Source organism: Lissotriton helveticus, chromosome 10, assembly GCF_964261635.1.
Source record: "Lissotriton helveticus chromosome 10, aLisHel1.1, whole genome shotgun sequence".
In the NCBI taxonomy this organism is placed as follows: Eukaryota; Metazoa; Chordata; class Amphibia; order Caudata; family Salamandridae; genus Lissotriton; species Lissotriton helveticus.
This window is the reverse complement of record NC_136071.1, coordinates 591,802,593-591,820,951: the sequence shown is the minus strand read 5'-3', so window position 1 is coordinate 591,820,951 and position 18,359 is coordinate 591,802,593. Positions and strand designations below refer to the sequence as shown.

At 47.3% G+C, this 18,359-nt stretch overlaps 32 non-coding genes across 32 annotated transcripts; all 32 read left to right on the top strand.

Annotated features, from left to right (window-relative positions):
* The first annotated feature begins 143 nt into the window (after positions 1–143).
* On the top strand, positions 144–255 carry TRNAL-CAA (transfer RNA leucine (anticodon CAA)). Its single transcript has 2 exons — positions 144–181; positions 210–255. It is a non-coding gene; the product is annotated as a tRNA-Leu (tRNA).
* A 929-nt stretch (positions 256–1,184) lies between these two features.
* Positions 1,185–1,256, top strand: TRNAP-CGG (transfer RNA proline (anticodon CGG)). Its single transcript has one exon. It is a non-coding gene; the product is annotated as a tRNA-Pro (tRNA).
* Positions 1,257–1,640: 384 nt separating this feature from the next.
* Positions 1,641–1,713, top strand: TRNAV-UAC (transfer RNA valine (anticodon UAC)). Its single transcript has one exon. It is a non-coding gene; the product is annotated as a tRNA-Val (tRNA).
* A 434-nt stretch (positions 1,714–2,147) lies between these two features.
* On the top strand, positions 2,148–2,219 carry TRNAP-AGG (transfer RNA proline (anticodon AGG)). Its single transcript has one exon. It is a non-coding gene; the product is annotated as a tRNA-Pro (tRNA).
* A 385-nt stretch (positions 2,220–2,604) lies between these two features.
* On the top strand, positions 2,605–2,677 carry TRNAV-AAC (transfer RNA valine (anticodon AAC)). Its single transcript has one exon. It is a non-coding gene; the product is annotated as a tRNA-Val (tRNA).
* A 295-nt stretch (positions 2,678–2,972) lies between these two features.
* TRNAL-CAA (transfer RNA leucine (anticodon CAA)) lies at positions 2,973–3,084 on the top strand. The gene is made up of 2 exons: positions 2,973–3,010; positions 3,039–3,084. It is a non-coding gene; the product is annotated as a tRNA-Leu (tRNA).
* A 929-nt stretch (positions 3,085–4,013) lies between these two features.
* Positions 4,014–4,085, top strand: TRNAP-CGG (transfer RNA proline (anticodon CGG)). The gene has a single exon. It is a non-coding gene; the product is annotated as a tRNA-Pro (tRNA).
* Positions 4,086–4,469: 384 nt separating this feature from the next.
* On the top strand, positions 4,470–4,542 carry TRNAV-UAC (transfer RNA valine (anticodon UAC)). The gene has a single exon. It is a non-coding gene; the product is annotated as a tRNA-Val (tRNA).
* A 434-nt stretch (positions 4,543–4,976) lies between these two features.
* TRNAP-AGG (transfer RNA proline (anticodon AGG)) lies at positions 4,977–5,048 on the top strand. Its single transcript has one exon. It is a non-coding gene; the product is annotated as a tRNA-Pro (tRNA).
* A 385-nt stretch (positions 5,049–5,433) lies between these two features.
* On the top strand, positions 5,434–5,506 carry TRNAV-AAC (transfer RNA valine (anticodon AAC)). Its single transcript has one exon. It is a non-coding gene; the product is annotated as a tRNA-Val (tRNA).
* A 295-nt stretch (positions 5,507–5,801) lies between these two features.
* Positions 5,802–5,913, top strand: TRNAL-CAA (transfer RNA leucine (anticodon CAA)). Its single transcript has 2 exons — positions 5,802–5,839; positions 5,868–5,913. It is a non-coding gene; the product is annotated as a tRNA-Leu (tRNA).
* A 940-nt stretch (positions 5,914–6,853) lies between these two features.
* On the top strand, positions 6,854–6,925 carry TRNAP-CGG (transfer RNA proline (anticodon CGG)). The gene has a single exon. It is a non-coding gene; the product is annotated as a tRNA-Pro (tRNA).
* A 384-nt stretch (positions 6,926–7,309) lies between these two features.
* Positions 7,310–7,382, top strand: TRNAV-UAC (transfer RNA valine (anticodon UAC)). The gene has a single exon. It is a non-coding gene; the product is annotated as a tRNA-Val (tRNA).
* Positions 7,383–7,816: 434 nt separating this feature from the next.
* Positions 7,817–7,888, top strand: TRNAP-AGG (transfer RNA proline (anticodon AGG)). The gene has a single exon. It is a non-coding gene; the product is annotated as a tRNA-Pro (tRNA).
* Positions 7,889–8,273: 385 nt separating this feature from the next.
* On the top strand, positions 8,274–8,346 carry TRNAV-AAC (transfer RNA valine (anticodon AAC)). The gene has a single exon. It is a non-coding gene; the product is annotated as a tRNA-Val (tRNA).
* A 295-nt stretch (positions 8,347–8,641) lies between these two features.
* TRNAL-CAA (transfer RNA leucine (anticodon CAA)) lies at positions 8,642–8,753 on the top strand. Its single transcript has 2 exons — positions 8,642–8,679; positions 8,708–8,753. It is a non-coding gene; the product is annotated as a tRNA-Leu (tRNA).
* A 929-nt stretch (positions 8,754–9,682) lies between these two features.
* On the top strand, positions 9,683–9,754 carry TRNAP-CGG (transfer RNA proline (anticodon CGG)). The gene has a single exon. It is a non-coding gene; the product is annotated as a tRNA-Pro (tRNA).
* A 384-nt stretch (positions 9,755–10,138) lies between these two features.
* Positions 10,139–10,211, top strand: TRNAV-UAC (transfer RNA valine (anticodon UAC)). Its single transcript has one exon. It is a non-coding gene; the product is annotated as a tRNA-Val (tRNA).
* Positions 10,212–10,645: 434 nt separating this feature from the next.
* On the top strand, positions 10,646–10,717 carry TRNAP-AGG (transfer RNA proline (anticodon AGG)). The gene has a single exon. It is a non-coding gene; the product is annotated as a tRNA-Pro (tRNA).
* Positions 10,718–11,102: 385 nt separating this feature from the next.
* TRNAV-AAC (transfer RNA valine (anticodon AAC)) lies at positions 11,103–11,175 on the top strand. The gene has a single exon. It is a non-coding gene; the product is annotated as a tRNA-Val (tRNA).
* A 295-nt stretch (positions 11,176–11,470) lies between these two features.
* Positions 11,471–11,582, top strand: TRNAL-CAA (transfer RNA leucine (anticodon CAA)). Its single transcript has 2 exons — positions 11,471–11,508; positions 11,537–11,582. It is a non-coding gene; the product is annotated as a tRNA-Leu (tRNA).
* A 940-nt stretch (positions 11,583–12,522) lies between these two features.
* Positions 12,523–12,594, top strand: TRNAP-CGG (transfer RNA proline (anticodon CGG)). The gene has a single exon. It is a non-coding gene; the product is annotated as a tRNA-Pro (tRNA).
* Positions 12,595–12,978: 384 nt separating this feature from the next.
* On the top strand, positions 12,979–13,051 carry TRNAV-UAC (transfer RNA valine (anticodon UAC)). Its single transcript has one exon. It is a non-coding gene; the product is annotated as a tRNA-Val (tRNA).
* Positions 13,052–13,485: 434 nt separating this feature from the next.
* TRNAP-AGG (transfer RNA proline (anticodon AGG)) lies at positions 13,486–13,557 on the top strand. The gene has a single exon. It is a non-coding gene; the product is annotated as a tRNA-Pro (tRNA).
* Positions 13,558–13,942: 385 nt separating this feature from the next.
* Positions 13,943–14,015, top strand: TRNAV-AAC (transfer RNA valine (anticodon AAC)). Its single transcript has one exon. It is a non-coding gene; the product is annotated as a tRNA-Val (tRNA).
* A 295-nt stretch (positions 14,016–14,310) lies between these two features.
* TRNAL-CAA (transfer RNA leucine (anticodon CAA)) lies at positions 14,311–14,422 on the top strand. Its single transcript has 2 exons — positions 14,311–14,348; positions 14,377–14,422. It is a non-coding gene; the product is annotated as a tRNA-Leu (tRNA).
* Positions 14,423–15,362: 940 nt separating this feature from the next.
* TRNAP-CGG (transfer RNA proline (anticodon CGG)) lies at positions 15,363–15,434 on the top strand. The gene has a single exon. It is a non-coding gene; the product is annotated as a tRNA-Pro (tRNA).
* Positions 15,435–15,818: 384 nt separating this feature from the next.
* TRNAV-UAC (transfer RNA valine (anticodon UAC)) lies at positions 15,819–15,891 on the top strand. The gene has a single exon. It is a non-coding gene; the product is annotated as a tRNA-Val (tRNA).
* A 434-nt stretch (positions 15,892–16,325) lies between these two features.
* TRNAP-AGG (transfer RNA proline (anticodon AGG)) lies at positions 16,326–16,397 on the top strand. The gene has a single exon. It is a non-coding gene; the product is annotated as a tRNA-Pro (tRNA).
* A 385-nt stretch (positions 16,398–16,782) lies between these two features.
* On the top strand, positions 16,783–16,855 carry TRNAV-AAC (transfer RNA valine (anticodon AAC)). Its single transcript has one exon. It is a non-coding gene; the product is annotated as a tRNA-Val (tRNA).
* A 295-nt stretch (positions 16,856–17,150) lies between these two features.
* Positions 17,151–17,262, top strand: TRNAL-CAA (transfer RNA leucine (anticodon CAA)). The gene is made up of 2 exons: positions 17,151–17,188; positions 17,217–17,262. It is a non-coding gene; the product is annotated as a tRNA-Leu (tRNA).
* Positions 17,263–18,202: 940 nt separating this feature from the next.
* On the top strand, positions 18,203–18,274 carry TRNAP-CGG (transfer RNA proline (anticodon CGG)). The gene has a single exon. It is a non-coding gene; the product is annotated as a tRNA-Pro (tRNA).
* The last annotated feature ends 85 nt before the right edge of the window (positions 18,275–18,359 follow it).

The window sequence follows — 18,359 nt, the reverse complement described above, 5'->3', positions numbered from 1 at the left end:
TCGTTCTTGTGCCTATTTTTATTTTATTTAAGCTATGTTGTATTGTTGGGGCCTTTACACCTGTGACATTGCTGTGAAGGTTGTAAGTGGAAACATTGGCAGGTGCAGATAGAAGAGTTAGACCTAAGCCCCCCTCATGAGCCGTCAGGATGGCCGAGTGGTCTAAGGTGCCAGACTCAAGAGAGCTTGATCTTCAGTGTAGCTGAGCCTTCTGGTCTCCTCATGGAGGCGTGGGTTCAAATCCCAATTCTGACAGGTCCCTTTTACACCCGTGAATCTTCCTGTTTTTTGCAGTGCGTTCCCGGCAAACACCACAATCTTTGCAGGAACCTGTAGCATGTGAAGAGAAATCCACCAACAATCAGGCTGGGCCCTCAATCACAATTCCATGGATTTCTGGAAATGACACCTCAGGCACACCTTCCATTAAATTTGCACTCCATCACAGTAACTGCCATGCTGGGTTTCTAACTAAGCAGTTGATCCCATCATTTGTTGTGAGGCTCTCCTGCCACCTTTTGGGCAGAGAAGGCACTGTCCCTGCAAAAACACAGGCAGACATGTTCAACAGGGCTTCCTGGTTATGTGGGAGGAGCAGAATGCCATTGGTCCCCCCTTGCAAATTCTAATTTACATAAGGAAGACAGAGAGGTAGCTGGGAGTAGGCACTGCACACGGGCATTGCACTCTCTCTTATGATTTGCAGCCAATTCTAGATTGAGGCAGGAGGAAAGGAGGTGACTCGCCCAACAATGGCTATACTGAGAAGTCAGCCACTCTGGGTCTCCCAGGTGAGTGTTTCAGGCCTGTGAGCCACTCATATAAATCTCGCCTGATCGAGCCTGATCGAGCGCGTTTGAATCCAAATATCAAACCCCTCTTTCTCAGGCGCAGGAAATGGTGGGCCCTTCATTGCTTCTGGTGTGGAAGTCTATGGGGCAAGGGTCCAGGACTTGCAGAGGAGAACAATTGCCAGAAAGTGCTTGCTGTTCTCATCTGTGCCTTTTTTCTGCTCACTGGCTGATAGGAGATTGGCTGCCCCCTTTCTTGCTAGAGTGAAAAAACAACAACTTGAGAGAAAACATGACGTTTTGAGGCTCACTTAGAGGGAGACTAGCCAAATAGCCCTGCTTTTTTTCTGAAAGACGCTTCAGAAATTGTTCAAAATGTCTCCTGGCCACTCAGGCTTGTTGGTCTAGGGGTATGATTCTCGCTTCGGGTGCGAGAGGTCCCGGGTTCAAATCCCGGACGAGCCCATGCTGTGGACATTTTCAGGATGCTTGTAATATAGGAGCATTTCTTCTTTTCAATGCTATAAGACGCTGTGTATGTCGAGAAAGTTCCTTACCCTGCACGCTATTTTCCACTTGTGGCGGGATAAAGGAGTGCAGGACTTCTTTGCAACTGCTTTTCTGGGCCAGACCAGCATGGTAGGAACATTACATGCATAGTGTTTTTCTAGTGTAATTTCAGGATATGGTTTCAAAATCGCCTCTTGGAATAAAAGTGGTCCTCATTCCTGTCTTCCAAAGAAATAGAGACCGGGTAAGGAGAGCCCAACTTTGAGCTTCAAGGACATTGGCCCTTAGTCTGTGCATTCCAGCCCAATACATGCCAACAAGATTCCTGAGTTAGTGTCTGTTTCTGTAGTGTAGTGGTTATCACGTTCGCCTTACACGCGAAAGGTCCCTGGTTCGAGACCGGGCAGAAACAGCGTTTTGCTGTTTTTAACAGTGTTTGCCTTTACTGGCTGACTTTATAGGAAAGCTGAGATAATAGAGGCTGTCTATCCCTCACCAACCTGACGTAGTGTGCTCCAGGGATCTCAGTGACAGCTCGAAAAGAGAAGTGACGATAGCTTGCGCCATTCGCTTGCTCGCCCTTTGCTCTGAAGGGTGGGCCTACTTCATGAAAGCAAGGAATGAGAGCAGAAATGCTTTTCTTGTCCTCACCGCAAGCAGACACTTAGAGAAAACAAACTGTCTGAAGGACAGAGGCTTTTTAATTTCTTGTTTGATGACGGCCATGGAAAAGACAGCAATCATATTGCAGAAGAGAGCAACATGTGCAGTTGCTTGCTTTGGGTGAAGCATTCACCGACTAGCTGCCACTAACCCCTGGAGCCATGTCAGAGGTGACTCTTGCGTGGCTCGTTGGTCTAGGGGTATGATTCTCGCTTAGGGTGCGAGAGGTCCCGGGTTCAAATCCCGGACGAGCCCTTTTTAGAGCTAAACATACAAATCGTACTAAAAATGCACTATGCCTGACTATTTCTAGTAATACTCGGTGCATTGTTGCGCAACATATTCCTAACCTCAGAAGAAAAATGGATCACCGTGCTTTTTCTGCCTACCTGCTTAGTCTCAGTGTGTCCCAGGTGATGCTTTCCCAAGCTGTACTCGCAGACATTTAGGCATCAGATATTTGTCTGTCGATGCCTGCACAAGTAAATTTTGAATACGTCTAATTGCAAGCATGTTGGATGATATCTCTGAGGTTTTCACACTTGTTCTGCACATTCTGAGCCGCTGCTGATACAGCAGAATAGAAGTAGGGTGAAGCCTTGAGAGGAACTTTGCTTTAACAGTAGCAAGCAGCAAGGTCGTTTCTGTAGTGTAGTGGTCATCACGTTCGCCTAACACGCGAAAGGTCCCCGGTTCGAGACCGGGCAGAAACACTGAGCGTTGGCTGCTTTTATGTGCACACTCTAAAACCTTATTATCTGAATGCAAGTTTAAGAAGAGGTGGTCTTTGAAAACAGTGAGCCGTGGGAAACTTTCTTTACCTTTGCAAGACGAAACAAAGTTATCTGCATCCGTCATCTGGGGGTCGTTCTTGTGCCTATTTTTATTTTGTTTAAGCTATGTTGTATTGTTGGGGCCTTTACACCTGTGACATTGCTGTGAAGGTTGTAAGTGGAAACATTGGCAGGTGCAGATAGAAGAGTTAGACCTAAGCCCCCCTCATGAGCCGTCAGGATGGCCGAGTGGTCTAAGGTGCCAGACTCAAGAGAGCTTGATCTTCAGTGTAGCTGAGCCTTCTGGTCTCCTCATGGAGGCGTGGGTTCAAATCCCAATTCTGACAGGTCCCTTTTACACCCGTGAATCTTCCTGTTTTTTGCAGTGCGTTCCCGGCAAACACCACAATCTTTGCAGGAACCTGTAGCATGTGAAGAGAAATCCACCAACAATCAGGCTGGGCCCTCAATCACAATTCCATGGATTTCTGGAAATGACACCTCAGGCACACCTTCCATTAAATTTGCACTCCATCACAGTAACTGCCATGCTGGGTTTCTAACTAAGCAGTTGATCCCATCATTTGTTGTGAGGCTCTCCTGCCACCTTTTGGGCAGAGAAGGCACTGTCCCTGCAAAAACACAGGCAGACATGTTCAACAGGGCTTCCTGGTTATGTGGGAGGAGCAGAATGCCATTGGTCCCCCCTTGCAAATTCTAATTTACATAAGGAAGACAGAGAGGTAGCTGGGAGTAGGCACTGCACACGGGCATTGCACTCTCTCTTATGATTTGCAGCCAATTCTAGATTGAGGCAGGAGGAAAGGAGGTGACTCGCCCAACAATGGCTATACTGAGAAGTCAGCCACTCTGGGTCTCCCAGGTGAGTGTTTCAGGCCTGTGAGCCACTCATATAAATCTCGCCTGATCGAGCCTGATCGAGCGCGTTTGAATCCAAATATCAAACCCCTCTTTCTCAGGCGCAGGAAATGGTGGGCCCTTCATTGCTTCTGGTGTGGAAGTCTATGGGGCAAGGGTCCAGGACTTGCAGAGGAGAACAATTGCCAGAAAGTGCTTGCTGTTCTCATCTGTGCCTTTTTTCTGCTCACTGGCTGATAGGAGATTGGCTGCCCCCTTTCTTGCTAGAGTGAAAAAACAACAACTTGAGAGAAAACATGACGTTTTGAGGCTCACTTAGAGGGAGACTAGCCAAATAGCCCTGCTTTTTTTCTGAAAGACGCTTCAGAAATTGTTCAAAATGTCTCCTGGCCACTCAGGCTTGTTGGTCTAGGGGTATGATTCTCGCTTCGGGTGCGAGAGGTCCCGGGTTCAAATCCCGGACGAGCCCATGCTGTGGACATTTTCAGGATGCTTGTAATATAGGAGCATTTCTTCTTTTCAATGCTATAAGACGCTGTGTATGTCGAGAAAGTTCCTTACCCTGCACGCTATTTTCCACTTGTGGCGGGATAAAGGAGTGCAGGACTTCTTTGCAACTGCTTTTCTGGGCCAGACCAGCATGGTAGGAACATTACATGCATAGTGTTTTTCTAGTGTAATTTCAGGATATGGTTTCAAAATCGCCTCTTGGAATAAAAGTGGTCCTCATTCCTGTCTTCCAAAGAAATAGAGACCGGGTAAGGAGAGCCCAACTTTGAGCTTCAAGGACATTGGCCCTTAGTCTGTGCATTCCAGCCCAATACATGCCAACAAGATTCCTGAGTTAGTGTCTGTTTCTGTAGTGTAGTGGTTATCACGTTCGCCTTACACGCGAAAGGTCCCTGGTTCGAGACCGGGCAGAAACAGCGTTTTGCTGTTTTTAACAGTGTTTGCCTTTACTGGCTGACTTTATAGGAAAGCTGAGATAATAGAGGCTGTCTATCCCTCACCAACCTGACGTAGTGTGCTCCAGGGATCTCAGTGACAGCTCGAAAAGAGAAGTGACGATAGCTTGCGCCATTCGCTTGCTCGCCCTTTGCTCTGAAGGGTGGGCCTACTTCATGAAAGCAAGGAATGAGAGCAGAAATGCTTTTCTTGTCCTCACCGCAAGCAGACACTTAGAGAAAACAAACTGTCTGAAGGACAGAGGCTTTTTAATTTCTTGTTTGATGACGGCCATGGAAAAGACAGCAATCATATTGCAGAAGAGAGCAACATGTGCAGTTGCTTGCTTTGGGTGAAGCATTCACCGACTAGCTGCCACTAACCCCTGGAGCCATGTCAGAGGTGACTCTTGCGTGGCTCGTTGGTCTAGGGGTATGATTCTCGCTTAGGGTGCGAGAGGTCCCGGGTTCAAATCCCGGACGAGCCCTTTTTAGAGCTAAACATACAAATTGTACTAAAAATGCACTATGCCTGACTATTTCTAGTAATACTCGGTGCATTGTTGCGCAACATATTCCTAACCTCAGAAGAAAAATGGATCACCGTGCTTTTTCTGCCTACCTGCTTAGTCTCAGTGTGTCCCAGGTGATGCTTTCCCAAGCTGTACTCGCAGACATTTAGGCATCAGATATTTGTCTGTCGATGCCTGCACAAGTAAATTTTGAATACGTCTAATTGCAAGCATGTTGGATGATATCTCTGAGGTTTTCACACTTGTTCTGCACATTCTGAGCCGCTGCTGATACAGCAGAATAGAAGTAGGGTGAAGCCTTGAGAGGAACTTTGCTTTAACAGTAGCAAGCAGCAAGGTCGTTTCTGTAGTGTAGTGGTCATCACGTTCGCCTAACACGCGAAAGGTCCCCGGTTCGAGACCGGGCAGAAACACTGAGCGTTGGCTGCTTTTATGTGCACACTCTAAAACCTTATTATCTGAATGCAAGTTTAAGAAGAGGTGGTCTTTGAAAACAGTGAGCCGTGGGAAACTTTCTTTACCTTTGCAAGACGAAACAAAGTTATCTGCATCCGTCATCTGGGGGTCGTTCTTGTGCCTATTTTTATTTTGTTTAAGCTATGTTGTATTGTTGGGGCCTTTACACCTGTGACATTGCTGTGAAGGTTGTAAGTGGAAACATTGGCAGGTGCAGATAGAAGAGTTAGACCTAAGCCCCCCTCATGAGCCGTCAGGATGGCCGAGTGGTCTAAGGTGCCAGACTCAAGAGAGCTTGATCTTCAGTGTAGCTGAGCCTTCTGGTCTCCTCATGGAGGCGTGGGTTCAAATCCCAATTCTGACAGGTCCCTTTTACACCCGTGAATCTTCCTGTTTTTTGCAGTGCGTTCCCGGCAAACACCACAATCTTTGCAGGAACCTGTAGCATGTGAAGAGAAATCCACCAACAATCAGGCTGGGCCCTCAATCACAATTCCATGGATTTCTGGAAATGACACCTCAGGCACACCTTCCATTAAATTTGCACTCCATCACAGTAACTGCCATGCTGGGTTTCTAACTAAGCAGTTGATCCCATCATTTGTTGTGAGGCTCTCCTGCCACCTTTTGGGCAGAGAAGGCACTGTCCCTGCAAAAACACAGGCAGACATGTTCAACAGGGCTTCCTGGTTATGTGGGAGGAGCAGAATGCCATTGGTCCCCCCTTGCAAATTCTAATTTACATAAGGAAGACAGAGAGGTAGCTGGGAGTAGGCACTGCACACGGGCATTGCACTCTCTCTTATGATTTGCAGCCAATTCTAGATTGAGGCAGGAGGAAAGGAGGTGACTCGCCCAACAATGGCTATACTGAGAAGTCAGCCACTCTGGGTCTCCCAGGTGAGTGTTTCAGGCCTGTGAGCCACTCATATAAATCTCGCCTGATCGAGCCTGATCGAGCGCTGTGCGAGCGCGTTTGAATCCAAATATCAAACCCCTCTTTCTCAGGCGCAGGAAATGGTGGGCCCTTCATTGCTTCTGGTGTGGAAGTCTATGGGGCAAGGGTCCAGGACTTGCAGAGGAGAACAATTGCCAGAAAGTGCTTGCTGTTCTCATCTGTGCCTTTTTTCTGCTCACTGGCTGATAGGAGATTGGCTGCCCCCTTTCTTGCTAGAGTGAAAAAACAACAACTTGAGAGAAAACATGACGTTTTGAGGCTCACTTAGAGGGAGACTAGCCAAATAGCCCTGCTTTTTTTCTGAAAGACGCTTCAGAAATTGTTCAAAATGTCTCCTGGCCACTCAGGCTTGTTGGTCTAGGGGTATGATTCTCGCTTCGGGTGCGAGAGGTCCCGGGTTCAAATCCCGGACGAGCCCATGCTGTGGACATTTTCAGGATGCTTGTAATATAGGAGCATTTCTTCTTTTCAATGCTATAAGACGCTGTGTATGTCGAGAAAGTTCCTTACCCTGCACGCTATTTTCCACTTGTGGCGGGATAAAGGAGTGCAGGACTTCTTTGCAACTGCTTTTCTGGGCCAGACCAGCATGGTAGGAACATTACATGCATAGTGTTTTTCTAGTGTAATTTCAGGATATGGTTTCAAAATCGCCTCTTGGAATAAAAGTGGTCCTCATTCCTGTCTTCCAAAGAAATAGAGACCGGGTAAGGAGAGCCCAACTTTGAGCTTCAAGGACATTGGCCCTTAGTCTGTGCATTCCAGCCCAATACATGCCAACAAGATTCCTGAGTTAGTGTCTGTTTCTGTAGTGTAGTGGTTATCACGTTCGCCTTACACGCGAAAGGTCCCTGGTTCGAGACCGGGCAGAAACAGCGTTTTGCTGTTTTTAACAGTGTTTGCCTTTACTGGCTGACTTTATAGGAAAGCTGAGATAATAGAGGCTGTCTATCCCTCACCAACCTGACGTAGTGTGCTCCAGGGATCTCAGTGACAGCTCGAAAAGAGAAGTGACGATAGCTTGCGCCATTCGCTTGCTCGCCCTTTGCTCTGAAGGGTGGGCCTACTTCATGAAAGCAAGGAATGAGAGCAGAAATGCTTTTCTTGTCCTCACCGCAAGCAGACACTTAGAGAAAACAAACTGTCTGAAGGACAGAGGCTTTTTAATTTCTTGTTTGATGACGGCCATGGAAAAGACAGCAATCATATTGCAGAAGAGAGCAACATGTGCAGTTGCTTGCTTTGGGTGAAGCATTCACCGACTAGCTGCCACTAACCCCTGGAGCCATGTCAGAGGTGACTCTTGCGTGGCTCGTTGGTCTAGGGGTATGATTCTCGCTTAGGGTGCGAGAGGTCCCGGGTTCAAATCCCGGACGAGCCCTTTTTAGAGCTAAACATACAAATCGTACTAAAAATGCACTATGCCTGACTATTTCTAGTAATACTCGGTGCATTGTTGCGCAACATATTCCTAACCTCAGAAGAAAAATGGATCACCGTGCTTTTTCTGCCTACCTGCTTAGTCTCAGTGTGTCCCAGGTGATGCTTTCCCAAGCTGTACTCGCAGACATTTAGGCATCAGATATTTGTCTGTCGATGCCTGCACAAGTACATTTTGAATACGTCTAATTGCAAGCATGTTGGATGATATCTCTGAGGTTTTCACACTTGTTCTGCACATTCTGAGCCGCTGCTGATACAGCAGAATAGAAGTAGGGTGAAGCCTTGAGAGGAACTTTGCTTTAACAGTAGCAAGCAGCAAGGTTGTTTCTGTAGTGTAGTGGTCATCACGTTCGCCTAACACGCGAAAGGTCCCCGGTTCGAGACCGGGCAGAAACACTGAGCGTTGGCTGCTTTTATGTGCACACTCTAAAACCTTATTATCTGAATGCAAGTTTAAGAAGAGGTGGTCTTTGAACACAGTGAGCCGTGGGAAACTTTCTTTACCTTTGCAAGACGAAACAAAGTTATCTGCATCCGTCATCTGGGGGTCGTTCTTGTGCCTATTTTTATTTTATTTAAGCTATGTTGTATTGTTGGGGCCTTTACACCTGTGACATTGCTGTGAAGGTTGTAAGTGGAAACATTGGCAGGTGCAGATAGAAGAGTTAGACCTAAGCCCCCCTCATGAGCCGTCAGGATGGCCGAGTGGTCTAAGGTGCCAGACTCAAGAGAGCTTGATCTTCAGTGTAGCTGAGCCTTCTGGTCTCCTCATGGAGGCGTGGGTTCAAATCCCAATTCTGACAGGTCCCTTTTACACCCGTGAATCTTCCTGTTTTTTGCAGTGCGTTCCCGGCAAACACCACAATCTTTGCAGGAACCTGTAGCATGTGAAGAGAAATCCACCAACAATCAGGCTGGGCCCTCAATCACAATTCCATGGATTTCTGGAAATGACACCTCAGGCACACCTTCCATTAAATTTGCACTCCATCACAGTAACTGCCATGCTGGGTTTCTAACTAAGCAGTTGATCCCATCATTTGTTGTGAGGCTCTCCTGCCACCTTTTGGGCAGAGAAGGCACTGTCCCTGCAAAAACACAGGCAGACATGTTCAACAGGGCTTCCTGGTTATGTGGGAGGAGCAGAATGCCATTGGTCCCCCCTTGCAAATTCTAATTTACATAAGGAAGACAGAGAGGTAGCTGGGAGTAGGCACTGCACACGGGCATTGCACTCTCTCTTATGATTTGCAGCCAATTCTAGATTGAGGCAGGAGGAAAGGAGGTGACTCGCCCAACAATGGCTATACTGAGAAGTCAGCCACTCTGGGTCTCCCAGGTGAGTGTTTCAGGCCTGTGAGCCACTCATATAAATCTCGCCTGATCGAGCCTGATCGAGCGCGTTTGAATCCAAATATCAAACCCCTCTTTCTCAGGCGCAGGAAATGGTGGGCCCTTCATTGCTTCTGGTGTGGAAGTCTATGGGGCAAGGGTCCAGGACTTGCAGAGGAGAACAATTGCCAGAAAGTGCTTGCTGTTCTCATCTGTGCCTTTTTTCTGCTCACTGGCTGATAGGAGATTGGCTGCCCCCTTTCTTGCTAGAGTGAAAAAACAACAACTTGAGAGAAAACATGACGTTTTGAGGCTCACTTAGAGGGAGACTAGCCAAATAGCCCTGCTTTTTTTCTGAAAGACGCTTCAGAAATTGTTCAAAATGTCTCCTGGCCACTCAGGCTTGTTGGTCTAGGGGTATGATTCTCGCTTCGGGTGCGAGAGGTCCCGGGTTCAAATCCCGGACGAGCCCATGCTGTGGACATTTTCAGGATGCTTGTAATATAGGAGCATTTCTTCTTTTCAATGCTATAAGACGCTGTGTATGTCGAGAAAGTTCCTTACCCTGCACGCTATTTTCCACTTGTGGCGGGATAAAGGAGTGCAGGACTTCTTTGCAACTGCTTTTCTGGGCCAGACCAGCATGGTAGGAACATTACATGCATAGTGTTTTTCTAGTGTAATTTCAGGATATGGTTTCAAAATCGCCTCTTGGAATAAAAGTGGTCCTCATTCCTGTCTTCCAAAGAAATAGAGACCGGGTAAGGAGAGCCCAACTTTGAGCTTCAAGGACATTGGCCCTTAGTCTGTGCATTCCAGCCCAATACATGCCAACAAGATTCCTGAGTTAGTGTCTGTTTCTGTAGTGTAGTGGTTATCACGTTCGCCTTACACGCGAAAGGTCCCTGGTTCGAGACCGGGCAGAAACAGCGTTTTGCTGTTTTTAACAGTGTTTGCCTTTACTGGCTGACTTTATAGGAAAGCTGAGATAATAGAGGCTGTCTATCCCTCACCAACCTGACGTAGTGTGCTCCAGGGATCTCAGTGACAGCTCGAAAAGAGAAGTGACGATAGCTTGCGCCATTCGCTTGCTCGCCCTTTGCTCTGAAGGGTGGGCCTACTTCATGAAAGCAAGGAATGAGAGCAGAAATGCTTTTCTTGTCCTCACCGCAAGCAGACACTTAGAGAAAACAAACTGTCTGAAGGACAGAGGCTTTTTAATTTCTTGTTTGATGACGGCCATGGAAAAGACAGCAATCATATTGCAGAAGAGAGCAACATGTGCAGTTGCTTGCTTTGGGTGAAGCATTCACCGACTAGCTGCCACTAACCCCTGGAGCCATGTCAGAGGTGACTCTTGCGTGGCTCGTTGGTCTAGGGGTATGATTCTCGCTTAGGGTGCGAGAGGTCCCGGGTTCAAATCCCGGACGAGCCCTTTTTAGAGCTAAACATACAAATCGTACTAAAAATGCACTATGCCTGACTATTTCTAGTAATACTCGGTGCATTGTTGCGCAACATATTCCTAACCTCAGAAGAAAAATGGATCACCGTGCTTTTTCTGCCTACCTGCTTAGTCTCAGTGTGTCCCAGGTGATGCTTTCCCAAGCTGTACTCGCAGACATTTAGGCATCAGATATTTGTCTGTCGATGCCTGCACAAGTAAATTTTGAATACGTCTAATTGCAAGCATGTTGGATGATATCTCTGAGGTTTTCACACTTGTTCTGCACATTCTGAGCCGCTGCTGATACAGCAGAATAGAAGTAGGGTGAAGCCTTGAGAGGAACTTTGCTTTAACAGTAGCAAGCAGCAAGGTCGTTTCTGTAGTGTAGTGGTCATCACGTTCGCCTAACACGCGAAAGGTCCCCGGTTCGAGACCGGGCAGAAACACTGAGCGTTGGCTGCTTTTATGTGCACACTCTAAAACCTTATTATCTGAATGCAAGTTTAAGAAGAGGTGGTCTTTGAAAACAGTGAGCCGTGGGAAACTTTCTTTACCTTTGCAAGACGAAACAAAGTTATCTGCATCCGTCATCTGGGGGTCGTTCTTGTGCCTATTTTTATTTTGTTTAAGCTATGTTGTATTGTTGGGGCCTTTACACCTGTGACATTGCTGTGAAGGTTGTAAGTGGAAACATTGGCAGGTGCAGATAGAAGAGTTAGACCTAAGCCCCCCTCATGAGCCGTCAGGATGGCCGAGTGGTCTAAGGTGCCAGACTCAAGAGAGCTTGATCTTCAGTGTAGCTGAGCCTTCTGGTCTCCTCATGGAGGCGTGGGTTCAAATCCCAATTCTGACAGGTCCCTTTTACACCCGTGAATCTTCCTGTTTTTTGCAGTGCGTTCCCGGCAAACACCACAATCTTTGCAGGAACCTGTAGCATGTGAAGAGAAATCCACCAACAATCAGGCTGGGCCCTCAATCACAATTCCATGGATTTCTGGAAATGACACCTCAGGCACACCTTCCATTAAATTTGCACTCCATCACAGTAACTGCCATGCTGGGTTTCTAACTAAGCAGTTGATCCCATCATTTGTTGTGAGGCTCTCCTGCCACCTTTTGGGCAGAGAAGGCACTGTCCCTGCAAAAACACAGGCAGACATGTTCAACAGGGCTTCCTGGTTATGTGGGAGGAGCAGAATGCCATTGGTCCCCCCTTGCAAATTCTAATTTACATAAGGAAGACAGAGAGGTAGCTGGGAGTAGGCACTGCACACGGGCATTGCACTCTCTCTTATGATTTGCAGCCAATTCTAGATTGAGGCAGGAGGAAAGGAGGTGACTCGCCCAACAATGGCTATACTGAGAAGTCAGCCACTCTGGGTCTCCCAGGTGAGTGTTTCAGGCCTGTGAGCCACTCATATAAATCTCGCCTGATCGAGCCTGATCGAGCGCTGAGCGAGCGCGTTTGAATCCAAATATCAAACCCCTCTTTCTCAGGCGCAGGAAATGGTGGGCCCTTCATTGCTTCTGGTGTGGAAGTCTATGGGGCAAGGGTCCAGGACTTGCAGAGGAGAACAATTGCCAGAAAGTGCTTGCTGTTCTCATCTGTGCCTTTTTTCTGCTCACTGGCTGATAGGAGATTGGCTGCCCCCTTTCTTGCTAGAGTGAAAAAACAACAACTTGAGAGAAAACATGACGTTTTGAGGCTCACTTAGAGGGAGACTAGCCAAATAGCCCTGCTTTTTTTCTGAAAGACGCTTCAGAAATTGTTCAAAATGTCTCCTGGCCACTCAGGCTTGTTGGTCTAGGGGTATGATTCTCGCTTCGGGTGCGAGAGGTCCCGGGTTCAAATCCCGGACGAGCCCATGCTGTGGACATTTTCAGGATGCTTGTAATATAGGAGCATTTCTTCTTTTCAATGCTATAAGACGCTGTGTATGTCGAGAAAGTTCCTTACCCTGCACGCTATTTTCCACTTGTGGCGGGATAAAGGAGTGCAGGACTTCTTTGCAACTGCTTTTCTGGGCCAGACCAGCATGGTAGGAACATTACATGCATAGTGTTTTTCTAGTGTAATTTCAGGATATGGTTTCAAAATCGCCTCTTGGAATAAAAGTGGTCCTCATTCCTGTCTTCCAAAGAAATAGAGACCGGGTAAGGAGAGCCCAACTTTGAGCTTCAAGGACATTGGCCCTTAGTCTGTGCATTCCAGCCCAATACATGCCAACAAGATTCCTGAGTTAGTGTCTGTTTCTGTAGTGTAGTGGTTATCACGTTCGCCTTACACGCGAAAGGTCCCTGGTTCGAGACCGGGCAGAAACAGCGTTTTGCTGTTTTTAACAGTGTTTGCCTTTACTGGCTGACTTTATAGGAAAGCTGAGATAATAGAGGCTGTCTATCCCTCACCAACCTGACGTAGTGTGCTCCAGGGATCTCAGTGACAGCTCGAAAAGAGAAGTGACGATAGCTTGCGCCATTCGCTTGCTCGCCCTTTGCTCTGAAGGGTGGGCCTACTTCATGAAAGCAAGGAATGAGAGCAGAAATGCTTTTCTTGTCCTCACCGCAAGCAGACACTTAGAGAAAACAAACTGTCTGAAGGACAGAGGCTTTTTAATTTCTTGTTTGATGACGGCCATGGAAAAGACAGCAATCATATTGCAGAAGAGAGCAACATGTGCAGTTGCTTGCTTTGGGTGAAGCATTCACCGACTAGCTGCCACTAACCCCTGGAGCCATGTCAGAGGTGACTCTTGCGTGGCTCGTTGGTCTAGGGGTATGATTCTCGCTTAGGGTGCGAGAGGTCCCGGGTTCAAATCCCGGACGAGCCCTTTTTAGAGCTAAACATACAAATTGTACTAAAAATGCACTATGCCTGACTATTTCTAGTAATACTCGGTGCATTGTTGCGCAACATATTCCTAACCTCAGAAGAAAAATGGATCACCGTGCTTTTTCTGCCTACCTGCTTAGTCTCAGTGTGTCCCAGGTGATGCTTTCCCAAGCTGTACTCGCAGACATTTAGGCATCAGATATTTGTCTGTCGATGCCTGCACAAGTAAATTTTGAATACGTCTAATTGCAAGCATGTTGGATGATATCTCTGAGGTTTTCACACTTGTTCTGCACATTCTGAGCCGCTGCTGATACAGCAGAATAGAAGTAGGGTGAAGCCTTGAGAGGAACTTTGCTTTAACAGTAGCAAGCAGCAAGGTCATTTCTGTAGTGTAGTGGTCATCACGTTCGCCTAACACGCGAAAGGTCCCCGGTTCGAGACCGGGCAGAAACACTGAGCGTTGGCTGCTTTTATGTGCACACTCTAAAACCTTATTATCTGAATGCAAGTTTAAGAAGAGGTGGTCTTTGAAAACAGTGAGCCGTGGGAAACTTTCTTTACCTTTGCAAGACGAAACAAAGTTATCTGCATCCGTCATCTGGGGGTCGTTCTTGTGCCTATTTTTATTTTGTTTAAGCTATGTTGTATTGTTGGGGCCTTTACACCTGTGACATTGCTGTGAAGGTTGTAAGTGGAAACATTGGCAGGTGCAGATAGAAGAGTTAGACCTAAGCCCCCCTCATGAGCCGTCAGGATGGCCGAGTGGTCTAAGGTGCCAGACTCAAGAGAGCTTGATCTTCAGTGTAGCTGAGCCTTCTGGTCTCCTCATGGAGGCGTGGGTTCAAATCCCAATTCTGACAGGTCCCTTTTACACCCGTGAATCTTCCTGTTTTTTGCAGTGCGTTCCCGGCAAACACCACAATCTTTGCAGGAACCTGTAGCATGTGAAGAGAAATCCACCAACAATCAGGCTGGGCCCTCAATCACAATTCCATGGATTTCTGGAAATGACACCTCAGGCACACCTTCCATTAAATTTGCACTCCATCACAGTAACTGCCATGCTGGGTTTCTAACTAAGCAGTTGATCCCATCATTTGTTGTGAGGCTCTCCTGCCACCTTTTGGGCAGAGAAGGCACTGTCCCTGCAAAAACACAGGCAGACATGTTCAACAGGGCTTCCTGGTTATGTGGGAGGAGCAGAATGCCATTGGTCCCCCCTTGCAAATTCTAATTTACATAAGGAAGACAGAGAGGTAGCTGGGAGTAGGCACTGCACACGGGCATTGCACTCTCTCTTATGATTTGCAGCCAATTCTAGATTGAGGCAGGAGGAAAGGAGGTGACTCGCCCAACAATGGCTATACTGAGAAGTCAGCCACTCTGGGTCTCCCAGGTGAGTGTTTCAGGCCTGTGAGCCACTCATATAAATCTCGCCTGATCGAGCCTGATCGAGCGCTGAGCGAGCGCGTTTGAATCCAAATATCAAACCCCTCTTTCTCAGGCGCAGGAAATGGTGGGCCCTTCATTGCTTCTGGTGTGGAAGTCTATGGGGCAAGGGTCCAGGACTTGCAGAGGAGAACAATTGCCAGAAAGTGCTTGCTGTTCTCATCTGTGCCTTTTTTCTGCTCACTGGCTGATAGGAGATTGGCTGCCCCCTTTCTTGCTAGAGTGAAAAAACAACAACTTGAGAGAAAACATGACGTTTTGAGGCTCACTTAGAGGGAGACTAGCCAAATAGCCCTGCTTTTTTTCTGAAAGACGCTTCAGAAATTGTTCAAAATGTCTCCTGGCCACTCAGGCTTGTTGGTCTAGGGGTATGATTCTCGCTTCGGGTGCGAGAGGTCCCGGGTTCAAATCCCGGACGAGCCCATGCTGTGGACATTTTCAGGATGCTTGTAATATAGGAGCATTTCTTCTTTTCAATGCTATAAGACGCTGTGTATGTCGAGAAAGTTCCTTACCCTGCACGCTATTTTCCACTTGTGGCGGGATAAAGGAGTGCAGGACTTCTTTGCAACTGCTTTTCTGGGCCAGACCAGCATGGTAGGAACATTACATGCATAGTGTTTTTCTAGTGTAATTTCAGGATATGGTTTCAAAATCGCCTCTTGGAATAAAAGTGGTCCTCATTCCTGTCTTCCAAAGAAATAGAGACCGGGTAAGGAGAGCCCAACTTTGAGCTTCAAGGACATTGGCCCTTAGTCTGTGCATTCCAGCCCAATACATGCCAACAAGATTCCTGAGTTAGTGTCTGTTTCTGTAGTGTAGTGGTTATCACGTTCGCCTTACACGCGAAAGGTCCCTGGTTCGAGACCGGGCAGAAACAGCGTTTTGCTGTTTTTAACAGTGTTTGCCTTTACTGGCTGACTTTATAGGAAAGCTGAGATAATAGAGGCTGTCTATCCCTCACCAACCTGACGTAGTGTGCTCCAGGGATCTCAGTGACAGCTCGAAAAGAGAAGTGACGATAGCTTGCGCCATTCGCTTGCTCGCCCTTTGCTCTGAAGGGTGGGCCTACTTCATGAAAGCAAGGAATGAGAGCAGAAATGCTTTTCTTGTCCTCACCGCAAGCAGACACTTAGAGAAAACAAACTGTCTGAAGGACAGAGGCTTTTTAATTTCTTGTTTGATGACGGCCATGGAAAAGACAGCAATCATATTGCAGAAGAGAGCAACATGTGCAGTTGCTTGCTTTGGGTGAAGCATTCACCGACTAGCTGCCACTAACCCCTGGAGCCATGTCAGAGGTGACTCTTGCGTGGCTCGTTGGTCTAGGGGTATGATTCTCGCTTAGGGTGTGAGAGGTCCCGGGTTCAAATCCCGGACGAGCCCTTTTTAGAGCTAAACATACAAATCGTACTAAAAATGCACTATGCCTGACTATTTCTAGTAATACTCGGTGCATTGTTGCGCAACATATTCCTAACCTCAGAAGAAAAATGGATCACCGTGCTTTTTCTGCCTACCTGCTTAGTCTCAGTGTGTCCCAGGTGATGCTTTCCCAAGCTGTACTCGCAGACATTTAGGCATCAGATATTTGTCTGTCGATGCCTGCACAAGTACATTTTGAATACGTCTAATTGCAAGCATGTTGGATGATATCTCTGAGGTTTTCACACTTGTTCTGCACATTCTGAGCCGCTGCTGATACAGCAGAATAGAAGTAGGGTGAAGCCTTGAGAGGAACTTTGCTTTAACAGTAGCAAGCAGCAAGGTTGTTTCTGTAGTGTAGTGGTCATCACGTTCGCCTAACACGCGAAAGGTCCCCGGTTCGAGACCGGGCAGAAACACTGAGCGTTGGCTGCTTTTATGTGCACACTCTAAAACCTTATTATCTGAATGCAAGTTTAAGAAGAGGTGGTCTTTGAACACAGTGAGCCGTGGGAAACTTTCTTTACCTTTGCAAGACGAAACAAAGTTATCTGCATCCGTCATCTGGGGGTCGTTCTTGTGCCTATTTTTATTTTATTTAAGCTATGTTGTATTGTTGGGGCCTTTACACCTGTGACATTGCTGTGAAGGTTGTAAGTGGAAACATTGGCAGGTGCAGATAGAAGAGTTAGACCTAAGCCCCCCTCATGAGCCGTCAGGATGGCCGAGTGGTCTAAGGTGCCAGACTCAAGAGAGCTTGATCTTCAGTGTAGCTGAGCCTTCTGGTCTCCTCATGGAGGCGTGGGTTCAAATCCCAATTCTGACAGGTCCCTTTTACACCCGTGAATCTTCCTGTTTTTTGCAGTGCGTTCCCGGCAAACACCACAATCTTTGCAGGAACCTGTAGCATGTGAAGAGAAATCCACCAACAATCAGGCTGGGCCCTCAATCACAATTCCATGGATTTCTGGAAATGACACCTCAGGCACACCTTCCATTAAATTTGCACTCCATCACAGTAACTGCCATGCTGGGTTTCTAACTAAGCAGTTGATCCCATCATTTGTTGTGAGGCTCTCCTGCCACCTTTTGGGCAGAGAAGGCACTGTCCCTGCAAAAACACAGGCAGACATGTTCAACAGGGCTTCCTGGTTATGTGGGAGGAGCAGAATGCCATTGGTCCCCCCTTGCAAATTCTAATTTACATAAGGAAGACAGAGAGGTAGCTGGGAGTAGGCACTGCACACGGGCATTGCACTCTCTCTTATGATTTGCAGCCAATTCTAGATTGAGGCAGGAGGAAAGGAGGTGACTCGCCCAACAATGGCTATACTGAGAAGTCAGCCACTCTGGGTCTCCCAGGTGAGTGTTTCAGGCCTGTGAGCCACTCATATAAATCTCGCCTGATCGAGCCTGATCGAGCGCTGAGCGAGCGCGTTTGAATCCAAATATCAAACCCCTCTTTCTCAGGCGCAGGAAATGGTGGGCCCTTCATTGCTTCTGGTGTGGAAGTCTATGGGGCAAGGGTCCAGGACTTGCAGAGGAGAACAATTGCCAGAAAGTGCTTGCTGTTCTCATCTGTGCCTTTTTTCTGCTCACTGGCTGATAGGAGATTGGCTGCCCCCTTTCTTGCTAGAGTGAAAAAACAACAACTTGAGAGAAAACATGACGTTTTGAGGCTCACTTAGAGGGAGACTAGCCAAATAGCCCTGCTTTTTTTCTGAAAGACGCTTCAGAAATTGTTCAAAATGTCTCCTGGCCACTCAGGCTTGTTGGTCTAGGGGTATGATTCTCGCTTCGGGTGCGAGAGGTCCCGGGTTCAAATCCCGGACGAGCCCATGCTGTGGACATTTTCAGGATGCTTGTAATATAGGAGCATTTCTTCTTTTCAATGCTATAAGACGCTGTGTATGTCGAGAAAGT